The following is a 14,092-nucleotide window of genomic DNA, read 5'->3' as shown; positions in this document are numbered from 1 at the left end:
CCACTAGCTTCAGAAATTGTCAAGGTCCATGCAAGAGCAATGAAGAGACTTATTATATAGAGGTATCAATACCTCTATATAATAAGTCTATTATATAGACTTATATAGAGGTATATCATCACATTTCCAGAAAGCCCAGAGTTCCTGAGAAATAATTTTTTCAAACTTTAAGATGTTTTAAAGTAGCTTGTTATTTTAAGCACTGGCATGGTAAAGGATCCCTTCCTTTAGCAGATAACATTTTGTCAGCTTTTCTATTCGGCAAGTTGAAATTTTCTTAAGTTGTATTTATTTAAAGTGAAGTGCACCCATGAATAAATAGAGAGCATTAAACTCAGGAGAGGGACAAAATCTCTGGTGAATTGGTGGTTGCTTGCATTTGGTGCCCCACATCAATGCCATGGGGCTTCCTCATTACCAGTGCATTTAGAAGCTAAGAATCTTGGACATGAAATTTCTTAAAAACATGTATTTATTGTGCCCATTTGTCTGTAACTACCTAGAGCACATACTACTTCTGACTCTCCAAAAATTTTACTACCAGTAAGCCTTACTGATAACAGAAACAGTCGATTAGCACATATTTTGCATGAGATATATATGCACACACACATATATATATATAATATTCTTATCATATTATAGTAAAGTAAGCTGGAGAAAAACTCTCATTAAGAAAATCATAAGGGAGGGAAGATACATTTACAGCACTACACTGCTTTGATTGGGGGGGGGGGATCTGCCTATCATTGGACCCACAAAGTTTAAACTTTGCTGTTCAAGGGTCAACTGTATTTTCTTTTCTTTTTTTTAAGATTTTATTTATTTATCAGAGAGAGAGAGGGAGCGCGAGCGAGCACAGGCAGACAGAGTGGCAGGCAGAGGCAGAGGGAGAAGCAGGCTCCCTGCCAAGCAAGGAGCGCGATGTGGGACTTGATCCCAGGACGCTGGGATCATGACCTGAGCCAAAGGCAGCTGTTTAACCAACTCAGCCACCCAGGCGTCCCAACTGTATTTTCTTAAATGGAGACACACAGAGGCCTTTTTCTCTTCTCCATAGACAATTATACTTCTAAGTCCTCACTTAACAAAGAAGGGGATGGCCAAAACAAGCTGCTCTGATTAAGAAAATAATTTGGGGATGCCACAAGAGAGTCATCTTAGAATGCCACAGGACCTGATAAAATTTTCACCTCTAACTTCTCCTGAGGGACACTGTGTAAAAGATCTGTATCAAGCAAAAAGATTTGTTTCCACAGCTTCAAGAGGATCCACTGGTAGCATAGGGCTATATCATCAGGATGGCTCTCCACATGTCCCTTGATCTGACCTGGCTCAGAGCAGAACCACGGTGCTACAGACTGAGTGTGTGTGTCCCCTCCAAATTCTCCTGCCGAAACCTACTTCCCTGTGTGCTGGTATTAGGAGGTAAGGTCTGTGAGAGGTGGGCTGGTCATGAAGGTGGACCCTTCATGAGTGGGATTAGTGCTTTCATAAAAGAGATACCCCCGTCAACCCCTTCATCCCTGTGAGGACAGAGGAAGGGGACCACCATCTGTGACCCAAGAAGCAGACAACATCAGACACCAAATCTGCTGGAGCCTTGGTGTTGGACCTCCAACCTCCAGAACTGTGAGAAACAAATGTTTCTTAAAGCCACTGAGTCTACTGTGGTATTTTGTGACAGCAGCCTGAATTAATGAAGTCACACAGTAGGCCCTCATCTTGATAAACTTTTCTTACCTTTTAAGGAATGCTAGCTTCTTCCCCTCAGCACTTTGTAAGCTCATGGAAATGCCTCTATCTTCTGCTCCCTGGTTTCTCTGAAGCTATTTATAGCTCAGGTTATGTCCTCCTCCAGGCTACTTTTTTTTTTTTTTTCTAATTTCATAAACTGAGTACCATGTCCCAACTTGTTTTAATTGCTCCCTCCACCATTCCCCATGTGATGGATACTTTAAAGTGGTTAAAGAAAAAATTTTACGCATCTGCCTAACATTCAATGAACATGTATATGCAAAACATCTATATGTTAAAAAAAAACTTTGGACGTGGAGCATCCAAAGTTGAATCAGACTCAGACCCAGCTCTGATGTAGTTTCAACTTACAGGAAAGATGTTTAAACAAAGGAAAAAAGGAAAAAAAAAAAAAAAAAAAGGACAGAAGAAAGTGTTAGATGTCAGTACCATAGCAAGTTCCAAGGGAAAATGACATTTGGTCTTTCCAGGGAGATCAGGAAGAGTCTCATGAAAGTCATTTTTTGACTGAGCCTTAAAGTATTCTTCTTTAAAAAGTCTTGTAAGAAACAATATATTTCCCTTTTCTGATGTCACAGCCCCAGCAAGTGGTTTTATACCAAATTTAATGGAAGTTACACACAATGTTTTGTGCGTAGGAGGAGGAAGAAAGAGAAGTAACCACAAAATTCAAAAATACAAAAACAAAAACAAAATCCTGGATAACGTTTAGCATCTGTTCCACTCCCACATTAATAAAATTCACCTCGGAATTCTGACAAAAAGGAGAACAGAGAACAAGAGTTGGCGGGAAAGAAGGGCATACTGGTGAATAAAAAGTCACAGGGGACAGAGAAGCCATAGAGAGCCCAAGGTCAGACCTCAGTCCCCCTCCCCAAACTGGGAGGACACTGCAGCTGGGAAGCTGAGACTGCTGCTTTTGTCCCCACAAGAGCTGCCAGGAAGAGGGGGGAGGGAAGCAGGAAGGGAGCAGAAGGGGTGTGGGGTGGGGTGTGAGGCTGTGGGGCAGGCATAAGGGAAGGAAACACTTAGTTGAGCAGATGGCAAAGGGTGAAGGAGCTATATTTGTATATTTAAAGAGACCGACAGTGTTGAGGAGCTTGTAAACTGAAAAACAGAAGTTTAAAAATTCAAGATTTTTTAAAAAGAAAGATGTTCTTGCTATCCCTACCCTACACCCAACTTGTTAATAACTTAGTTCTTTTTTCTTCTTTCCTTTTTTTTGGGGGGGGGTGCATTTTAGTAATAGTTAGGTCTTACTTGAGAGAGGTCAGTGACCTCACTGGGCTGAGGTGTGGCATGGATGTGCCTTTACCCAGAAGGGTGGCCAGAACATCTACTGACCCCAGCCCCACCCTGCCAGGTAATGCTAGTGCCATTCTGAAGGTTGGTTTGCCATTATCCTCTGTGCAAAAACCCAAGTCTAGGAACCCAGTGCTGTGCATAGCCTGGTACTTCCCTTTATGGGAACAATTTCAGTATCTGGCTGGACTTCTCAGATGGAATGCTAAAGGCCACTTCTAATGGCCTTAGACACTCTGTAACCTAGAGATCAGGGTCCATAAACATAGAAGGCACACAATTCCTCAGCATAGTGAAGGAGTCAGGACCCCTAGGGCCTCCAGATTTGTAAGGTGCTGCCTCTGCTGAATTTTGAGGCAGGTTATTGGGATGGTCATGTGTGCCTTCTTCTGGGATACCACTGTGTTTTGGGAAATTCCTCTGCCCCTACTGGGGTTGTGGTAAGGAAATGGCACCTGCTCTCATGACTCATTGTAGGTTTGTGTGACATCAAATCAAGCCCCACTGAAAAACATGTTGGTTCCCATGGTATTCAGGCAGATTATAGGGCTGGAGTGAGAAGTGGCTGGGTCATTCCCACTGGACTGACAGTTGGCATTAGAACATGAAATTTGAGGATTTTGTGTACTAACGCCCATTCCTGGCATGCTATTCACTGATGGCAAGTTGGGTGTAAGAGTTAGAGGGGAGTTGTCATCTAAGTCAACTGCAATCTTGATGGTATGATGGTATAATCAGGTAGAAGTGGGCACTGCAAACTTGGATATTCAATTCATTATAATGGAGAGCAGGTCTGGGAAAGGAAAGGCTCTGGAGGCAAGCTGTACCAGAGAGAAGACATCTGGATATTCACAGAAGCAAACAAGCAGAGCAGCAGCAAACCCTAAGATGGTGATATTTAATGAAAGTATTAGTGTCTGAGCTTACCATCAGGCTCACCACAATACAATGGAATTTGGAAGAGCTTGAGGTTCCCCAGTGGCAAGTTTGGCACTGATGACAGGGCTACACAAGGTGGGAGGTTTCAGAGAAATAATATGAGCAGAATGCACATGGTGGCTTGCCACGGATTTATTCATAGGCTTCTGCCCTGGATGTGTCAAACTGGGGTATCTGTATGGAAGCTAATGGAGTTTCTAGAAGAACTGACAAGTAGCAGCAACTATGACAAAGCTGGCCATTAATCCTTAGGTGGGTCTGACTGGCTGAGATTTTGCAAAACCATTGCTGCCTCCTGAGACACAGGAAAGAATGGCCTGAGGCCCATGCCTTCCTCTTGCGGGGTGCTCACCATATGGCTGGGAATCATCCTCTGCTAAGCAAAGAGCATCTTGGAGCCACCTGAGTGTAATTCATCATCTCTCCAGGGCACACCAAGCCTCTCATCTTTTAAGGTATCATCTGAGAGTTGGATCCTGTGTTGATGTTTAAATTGACATCTCCCTTTATGACATTAAGGACCATCCCAAACTCAAAGCCCAACCAGGGCCCATCTGTGGGGAATTTCTTTTAGAAAGTTATCACTGGGAAAACTTAGAGAGAAAATGGAATGTTCATTGAAATCCTAGGATCATCCTGGTCATCTCCATGCTGGGCTTGAGAAAGATCAGGTCTAGGTGCACAACTGGGGACATCTGTCCCTTCTATTTCTGAGCTTATCATCCCTGCAAATCCAAGGAGGCCTATCTGTCCCCTGACATGTTGGGGTTGAGGGTAATGGCCCTAGGGGCAGAGAATGTGGCATAGCAATACTATCAAAAGATGGCTTTTCTTGCCCTGGTACCTAGCTTTCATTGGGAGTCAGCTACTATCAAAGAACTCCTGACTCAATTTGCAAATCCATTTCAATAAACATTCAGACCTGGAGGGAGTACTGTGGCATAACCATTTGTCCCTGATTCCTCTACTACTCTTTATAAAAATGCCTCCTGAAATTATGGCCGAACTCTTTGCTCAGGAGCTATATGACCTGGGTGTTTGGATATTATGGGCCTACATGGGAGTTCATTGGATGTAGAACCATATTAGCTGCAGAATAGGACACATGTCTGTATCCTGAAAGGACAAGCAGAGCCCCCATATCGGTGAGGGCCCCAAGTCCCTTAACCAGGTATTGATTTTGAATCATTATGACCTGTATAAATCTAAGTTACAGTTTCTTGGAAGTTCCCTATAACACCCCAGCATTCTGCATCGTTTGTGCTACTGTGAATACTTTCTCATTAGGTAAAAGCACATGTTGCCTATTTCTGAGAATTTGAAAGGAAAGCTAATGATATTCTAGCTGCTCATGAGATGGTCCATCAGGATTCTCTCCCAGGGTAGGGGGATCTCCACCCAACAGAAGATATAAGGATTTTCCAAAGAGCTATTGCCCTGGTAGGAGTCAAAAGAAACTGCTTGGTTTGGAGGTGTCAAATTTATTTGTCCCAATACCATGTAGGAGCAGTGGAGTAGAGCTGACCAAGCTACATTCTATCAGTTTGCTTTCTACAGGCCTGTCCTAGGCCAGCGGACACATGGCAGCAACAGGTCTGGGTGCTGGTGCCAGAATGCAGAGTTACAGGCAGTTGTCATTCAGAGAGGAATACGGCCCTGGTTGGCTGGAATTGGGGGCTGTTGTAGGAGAGGTTTTGGATCATTCCAAAGGCAGCTATCTGTGTGTTCAGAGGGGCTTTGGTTCTCTCTGTCTTGGTCCTAGGGATTTCCTGGATTTGGAAAGGAGTGGCAGTTTCAACTTGACTTCAGTGCAGCTTCTGTAGTCTGTAAATATATGCACCATTTGGGCTAACATTTTCTGAGCACGTGTGGGATTTGGACAAGTCTGGCTATGGGAAAGTCTGGAAGACCTGTGGATCATGGAATTTAATAGAGTCATCAATGTGCTAAGAATCCTGGGACTTCCTGTGGTCAGCATAATTACTTTCTTTAGTCCTGGGAGCTCTCTGACAAAAGGAGTGGATGAAAATATCTTGCTTCCTTGGCACCATTTCCAGTTCCATTCTTCAGGCCCATGATCTCATTTGATCCAACGAGTGCTTGAGGGGTATGGCTCCCACTCTTAGAGACACAAGGAGAAGGGGAAGGAGACTGGGGTTAACTGGCTAGTTTCCAGGTTTAATCTGCATAGAATTTAGGAACTAGGCAGTGTTTTGCAGAAGGGGATATCACTGTAGGAGTAGCACCCGTCACCTCCTACTTTAACTTGGGTTTTAACTCTCTCTTATGATGGGGAGTTTCTCTCTTTAGGGTTACTGGAATTGACTGAAACCCTGAGCTTGCAGTCACAGACAGAACAGGGTCTCTGCGTTCTTTTCAGACGGCAGCAGAAACAGCTATGTGACAGTGAGCTGATGCTCTTTGGGTATGTCCCCTCATGCTAGCCACCTAAATGCCTTGTTCCTCTTTGTTCCTATGTGCACTGAAGTTGGTATTGCTGCTATACCATTCTCTAGATGAGCCTCCTGCTGACACAGGAGAATCTTGTTTCTTGAGGGCACAACAATACAGAGACCTTGTTGATCCTACAGCTTAGGGGTCCAGGAATCATTCTCAAAGGCAATCCACACATTTGAGAACATTTGATTTGTTCTTTTTCTACAATGGGACACAGAATAACTTTCTAAGATAATCTCCACCTCCCAAACAGAAATGAGTTTCTAGGCAAAATTGGGCCAACACCAGCCAGTTCCGCATTCAGTCTCTGGAGGTGGAGTCAGGGCAGGGAAAGGGCAGCTGGCTTAGGTCCAGGGCCTAGCCAGCTGCTAGGCCAGCATCCCCTCCTCTCCAAGCCCCTGCCACTCTTAAAGTGTTTTTAACTACTGGAAGGGACCTTGTAAATGAAGCATATAAGAATGAGGTTGGAGGCACTTGGGTGATTTAGTTGGTTAAGTATCTGACTCTTGGTTTCAGTTCAGGTCATGATCTCAGGGTCATGAGATTGAGCTCTGCCTCAATCTCCCCGCTCAGCCAGGAGTCTGCTTGAGATTCTCTCCCTCTGCCCCTCTCTCCCCCCGCCCATGCATGACCTCTCATAAATGCATGTTCTCTCTCTTTCATTCTCTAAAGTAAATAAACTAATCTAAAAAAAAAAAAAAAAAGAAATGAGCTTGGAAAGGCAAGTTGGGACTAAATTTGCAGTGTTTTGGTAGGGAGTCAGGAACTATAAAAGATGTAACTACTGCACATGAGATTGACATGATCATGACTTGGCTTCAGAGTGATTCACTCTCCCATTACTATTTAAAAGAAAAAGAGATTCTTTTGGATGTAAGTAAGAGAAAACCAAATCAAGATGGCTTTGCTGATAGAGATTTATTAACTCATATAACAGGAAGTCCATAGGTACAAAGAAAGATTTGATTGTCTTTTACAAAGCAGTGGTGATATTTGAAACCAAGGGATTGGCTGAGGGTGTCAAGAGAGGACAAAGGCAGAACAACAACAACAAAAAAAGTGACCAATAACAGAAGTTCAGAGAACGCCAAAGAGGAAAGGAAGAAGGCAGGAAAAAAAAATTTGAGTCCTTATAATCCAATTTTTGGCCACCTCTATTTTAACACAAGAATTCACCTCTATCCCCCTCAGTGATTATTTTTAAATGAAAGTTATTTGGGTAACTGAGTGGCTCAGTGGGTTAATCCGCTGCCTTTGGCTCAGGTCATGATCCCAGCGTCCTGGGATCAAGTCCCGCATCAGGCTCTCTGCTTCAGTGGGGAGCCTGTTTCCCACCCCCCTGCCTGCCTCGCTGCCTACCTTTAATCTCTGTCTGTCAAATAAATAAATAAATTTAAAAAAAAATGAAAGTGATTTATTTAAATGAAATGAGAAAGACACTCATTCTCTTAGGAATATTATATTCTCATTTCAGAAAGCCAATTTATCCAAGTCTAAGGATAACTAAGGGTTCCTCCTCCATAGACAAAACTTCCAATCCATTTCAAAGTAATTTTATTTACTGTTACCAAAATAACCAGAATATTCATCCCTAGAGGCTACTTGTCACTTCATGAGAAGCATCCGCATGTATTTAGGGAACACCAACTGAAATTCAAAGAGAAACTTAGTGACTCACCAATCAGTGTCCCACTAAGAACAGGAAAGGTGCTGTTTCCCAGGTGTGCTAACAATTGTCTGCAACCAGGCTGGGCACTCAGCAAGAGTTTCAGATACAAATGCCCAAGTCAGGGACATGTCTTCATGTACTTTGGCAGAGCATCCTCTAAGATGTGATTGTAATCACCATGAGATTCTATTTTGCACAGCAGGATAAAAGGATATGGACTTGATATTATAAAATGAAAAGACTATTTTTCCTCTTTTACTCTTTTTTTTTTTTTTTTTTTTTTGTGTGAGAGAGAGGTGGTAGGGTGAGGAGAGAGAAAAGGTGAGAGAGAATCTTAAGTAGGCTCTACACCCAGTGCAGAGCCTGACTTGTGACTTAAAGCTCAATCAAGACAGACATCACTCAGTGCTCTGCCACCTGTTTCCTCACCAACATACCAAAATGGCCCCATCACAGGAAATGGACACAAATAATTCTGAGGGAAACCAAAGGGGATGGTAAACCTCCGTAGATGATAAAGTCATTTTTAGGCAACTAGCTCTTGCCAAATGACTCCAAAGTCCACACGTAAGGTCTCAATTGCTTGCCCTTAGACAGATGTGCTTTTGCCACAGAAAATAATAAAAACTACCTAACTTGAATTCAATAGGTCTATATCCTATAAAATTATATCAGATCTTTTAATTTAGAAAGGCCAACTGTATAATTTTTAAATGAATCACTTAGATACTATACATTTCTTGAGCAGATCTGAATAAATGAGAGAATAAGTAAATATGAACAGACATGGAGTTATATAGATAGTTAACATTTATTAGTTAACTAGTGACCTGGACAGGCTGAGCAGCAATCTTCAAGACTATAAAGGAAAGCTACTAATTAACAGAACCCAAAATACTCCATTCTCATCTGGAACAATGTATCCATGGACATTTGGCTCACAGAGCTAGCTGGTGAGAGTTTCAAGATGGCGCTTCCTATCATGTCTTTAAACTGTGCAGTTACAATATGCATACAATTTAATAATTAGTTCTCAGCATCTTGCGAACCGAGGAGCTATTCCCAAAATGACTTAGTACAGTTTCCTCTAAAGTTCATGCTAAAATAAAAAATAATTAGGCTCAGAAGTGTTTTACTTAAAACCTTGGGCCTCTACATATCTAAAATGACAATGTTAATTAGGCTTCTCATAAACTTCCCTGCCACACTTCACTCTAAGGACCGCACCTCAGATGCTCCCTCAGGGTCTGGCATGGTGCTGAAAACCCAGTGAGGCAGGAGCCACTCCGTCTGGAATTCCTTGAGATACATTATTCACTTAGAGACATGAAGGTTCTTGGATGGCAATGTAGTCAAAAGTGGTTTTTGCCCTAACCACATATCCAAGTCAATCTTCTTGGAGTTTAAAAAAAAAAAAAAAAAAGGTCTAAGCAGAGCTAGAGCAAATTTTCTCAATGGCCTGGGTGATAGCCGGTGAATTGTTACCAGTCCATGGAGTGATATGTACAGAACTTGAGAATAAGCACTGAAAAACTATTATAGCAATCTGATGGAGTGAAGTTTTATCTATTAAATTTAATATTTTTAAAATGGGGTTTATATTTTATGTGTCACATTTTTCTATTTCATTTTTATTATTGTTCATCTTCTAATAGTTGATTTTTTTTTTCTTTCTGCTTCTACATCACATTTCCTACCTCTTTGCATACCTTGTAACTTTTTAATTGGACTGTAGAGAGTGTGAATTTTCATTGTTGGGTGCTGGCGTTAGCCATATTCCTTTATACAGCAGTCAACTTTGCTCTGAAATACAGGTATGTTACCAGTGATCAGTTTGATCTTCTCAAGCATGCTTTTGGGCTGCCTCCAAAAAGGACTCACTGTGTTTGTTTCCCTACTGTGGAAGGATCATATTCCTAAAGGGACTTTTGTCCAATATCTGAAAACCATTATTTCATATATTCTGCTGGTTTCCTAATTATTTCAGGTGGAGGGCTAAAGTGATCCCTCTTACTTCATTATAGCTAGAAATAGATGTCCTAGGACTTAACATCCTTCATTTTGGTATCCAGTAATTCACAGATAGTGATTTTACTGTATTTTATAAAAGTATCAATTTATAATAGAAGTGAAGTTAAAAAACAAAGCAAAGCAAAACAACAACCAAAAAACCAAACAATTTAAAAATAAGCAAATGACTCAAATAGACATTTCACCAAAGAAGATCCCCAAATGGCCAATGACCACATGAAAAGATGCTCAGAATCACCAATCATTAGAAAAAATGACAATCAGAACCACAAAAATATACCCACCTCATACTCATTGGGATAGCTACTATCAAAAACAACACTGCAATGTCCATAATAGCCAAACTGTGGAAAGAGCCAAGATGCCATTCAACAGACATCTTCAACGGAGAAGATGTGGTCCATATAGGCAATGGAATATTACTCGGCCATCAGAAAGGATGAATACCTACCATTTGCATCGACATGGATAGAACTGGAGAGGATAATGCTAAGTGAAATAAGTCAAGCAGACAAAGATAATTATCATATGGTTTCACTTATATGTGGAACATAATCAATGGCATGGAGGACATAAAGAGAAGAAAAAAATGAAGGGGGAAAATCAGAGGGGGAGATGAACCATGAGAGACTCTGGACTCTGGGAAACAAACTGAGGGTTTCAGAGGGGAGGGGGGTGGGAGGATGGGTTAACCAATGATGGGTATTAAGGAGGGCATGTATTGCATGGAACACTGGGTGTTCTACTAAAACAATGAATCATGGAATGTTACATTAAAAACCAATGATACTATATGGTGACTAACATAATTAAAACAAGCAAACACCACCAACCAGAAGCCCCCAGAATAATAACATGTTTGGCAAGGGAAAAATTAGAAGCCTCATCCCTAATGGGAATGTAAAATAGAATAGACTCTATAGAACACAGTATGGTGGTTCCTCAAACACTGAAAAACAGAATTAGCACATGATCCAACAGTTCACTGGATTGAAAGAACTGAAAGCCGCAACTCAAAGAGATACCTGTACACCCATTTTCAAAGCATTATTATTCACAATAGCTAAAAGGTAGAAGCAACACAAGTATCCACTGATGAATGAACGGATTGAAAAATGTGGTATATTCCATACAATGGAATGTTATGCAGCTTTAAAGGGAAGGGAATTCTGGTATATGCCACAGCTTGAATGGACCTTGAAGACATACTAAGTGAAATAAGCCATTCATAAAAGAACAAATACTGTATGATTCCACTTACACGAGGTACTTAGCATAGTCAAACTGGGGGAGTCAAAAAGTAGAACTGGGGTTGCCAGGTCCTGGGGGGAAGAGGAGAATGGAGAGTATTGTTTAACAGTGCAGAGTTTCAGTTGGGGCAAAGGAAACCTGTTATAGAGATGGATGGTAGTGATAGTTGCACAACAATGTCCTTGAATGTATGGTGAATGTTTTTGAAGACATGGTGAATGTACTTCATGACCCTGAACTGTACACTTACAAATGACAAAAGGGTAAATTTCATATGGTGTGTCTTTTACCCCAAAAAAAAGAATATTTAAAAGCAAAACAAAGTAAAAAGCAACTGGATCTTCTCCCAGGTAGTCTGAGAATCTATAGAGGCTGAAGGTAGAAAAGGGCATAAGTGAGGGGAAGTCACTGAATTTTCTTCCCAAGACCAAAGATGACAAACAAGCTTTTCATGCCACACAGGGACCACCCAGCCAGGGAACCAGGAAAGTCTAGGACGTCAGACCTTTAGAACCTACTGTGTTGTCTATTCTTCCTTCATCTGTTTTCCTACTTAATTAGCAGTGAAATCTTTAACAATGGTCTATGTGGTGACCTTCACACACAGTGAGGAAAGTGGGATCTGGGAGGCTTTATTGTCTTCTGCAGTGAGTCTGGGGGACAGCCCTCAAGAAGCTGGGGCAGTAGCAGCTGCTCTGAAGACAAACAAAAGCAATTAAGTCTCTGTGTTCTGAAGGGAGGAAGAAGAACAATACTGGCCCAAGACATATTGTTCATCCGAAAAAGAGAATGTTATTAATAATACGTATAACATGCCCCCATTCCTACATATTAGGAAAATACATATATATATATATATATATATATATATATATATATAAACACACACACAAACACACACACACACATAAAATATTAAGAAACCATATATATATTTTTAATAGAAAATATGCTAGAAGAAATAAATCAAAATGTGAACATTGGTTATATTTGGGTAATTAGAAGGTGGATTTGTTTACTTTCTCTCTACAAGTTTTTTTTTTTTCATCATCTGTTGTCTTCACAGTGGGTAAGTAAAACCCTTCTATAGTCGGGGTAAGAAAGTGATTTTTATTCAGAAATTAGAGAAGGACTGAAGGGATGTGTTATGTGGCCCAGATCTGAGGTCCTTTAGTTTTCTTTTTGGAGATTTATGTATAAATTAGTCTATGTTTCAACATTTCTCATTCCACTTTTGTTGTTAACATTAGAGATCTCACCAGCAGTTTAGGCATTTAGGTAACAATGCTTACCATTTTATGTGCTAGAAAAGCATCTCATTCATCTAGGTCAGATAAGATTAGAGTAATTAAGGTCACTGGACTTTGTCATTTAACAAATCCTTAAATCCAACTCTAATCTCATTCATTAATGACATAAACAAAGGGATTAGTTGCTAACATACAGCCTCTCATTCCCATCCAGACACAAATGTTATAATATTAAATGTTATTAATGTATCGCTTTGTATCTTTAGACAAGGGCTGATGTATTCACCACTCTAAGAGTTAGAGATTTATTAGTTCTGAAGAGGTTATCCCCAGGGTAACTCATTATCGCTAGCACAAGCACAGAACGTTCTGTGACAGGAGAATGTCTGAGATCAAACAACCCAATTAATCAAGATAGGGCATGCGTGTGGTGGTTCTGCACCAGGAACACATGCTGTCAACTCCCAAATTGTTACCAGGCGGTCCCGTGCCTGAGGCAATTCCCCAGGACCACAGGCTGCCGCCAGCACAGACAGGGATCCTGCCGGCCCGTGGCCACATCAGACTCCCACTCAGTTGCCTCGCTGCCTCTCTGACTGGGCTGGAGAAGACTATCATGTGGCTTTACCATTTTCCGGCACCAAACCTTTCACCACTTTACAAAGGAAAGTGATTTGAGTCTTAATGGATCTCTCCCTCCCTCGCTTCTTCCCTGCCCACCCACTCCCCTTTTTCCTTTCTTCAATTCTGACAAAGGTGCTAAGGAGGAGTTCAAGTTCCTAAAGGGCAGTCTCAAAAGATCAGCCTCCAAATAAATGTGTTCTCTCAACATGTGGAAGCCTCTACAGCCATTAAAAATGATGTCACAGAAAGTTTTTGTAGACACAAGAATGTGTTTACTTCATACTGTTATTGCGAAAAGAGCAACTTATAGCTGTAACCCCATGAACACAAGGGATGATCCCAGTTTTGTAAACTAAAGGAAGGCAGAGCCTCCATCTATTGTGAAAGATGAGAAGGAGTAAAAGACCTAACATCAACATTCCAGGGGGAGAGGAAAGCTTTGCTGGGTTGTGTTTCTTAGTTTGTTAGATGCTGGTATACTCTCCTCCATTTTCCAAATTGTGAAGTAAAGATGTATCATTTTCTAAAAACACCTGGGTGGCTCAGTGGGTTAAAGCCTCTGCCTTCAGCTCAGGTCATGATCTCAGGGTCCTGGGATCGAGCCCCACATCAGGCTCTCTGCTCAGTGGGAAGGCTGCCTCCCCACCCCCCCCTGCCTACTTGTGATCTCTGTCTATCAAATAAACAAATAAAATCTTTAAAAAAATAATAAAAACTACAAAAGACTCCCAGCAAATTTTATTTTTTTTAATTTTTTAAAATTTATTTTTAATTTATTTTCAGCATAACAGTATTCATTATTTTTGCACCA

The 14,092-nt window shown here is 41.2% G+C and overlaps 1 pseudogene; it reads right to left on the bottom strand.

The window, feature by feature from the left end:
* Positions 1-5,230: 5,230 nt before the first annotated feature.
* On the bottom strand, positions 5,231-13,000 carry LOC131831165 (B-cell CLL/lymphoma 9 protein-like; annotated as a pseudogene).
* Positions 13,001-14,092: the final 1,092 nt, after the last annotated feature.

Source organism: Mustela lutreola, chromosome 5 (assembly GCF_030435805.1).
Source record: "Mustela lutreola isolate mMusLut2 chromosome 5, mMusLut2.pri, whole genome shotgun sequence".
In the NCBI taxonomy this organism is placed as follows: domain Eukaryota; kingdom Metazoa; phylum Chordata; class Mammalia; order Carnivora; family Mustelidae; genus Mustela; species Mustela lutreola.
This window is presented reverse-complemented; position numbering and strand designations above follow the sequence as displayed.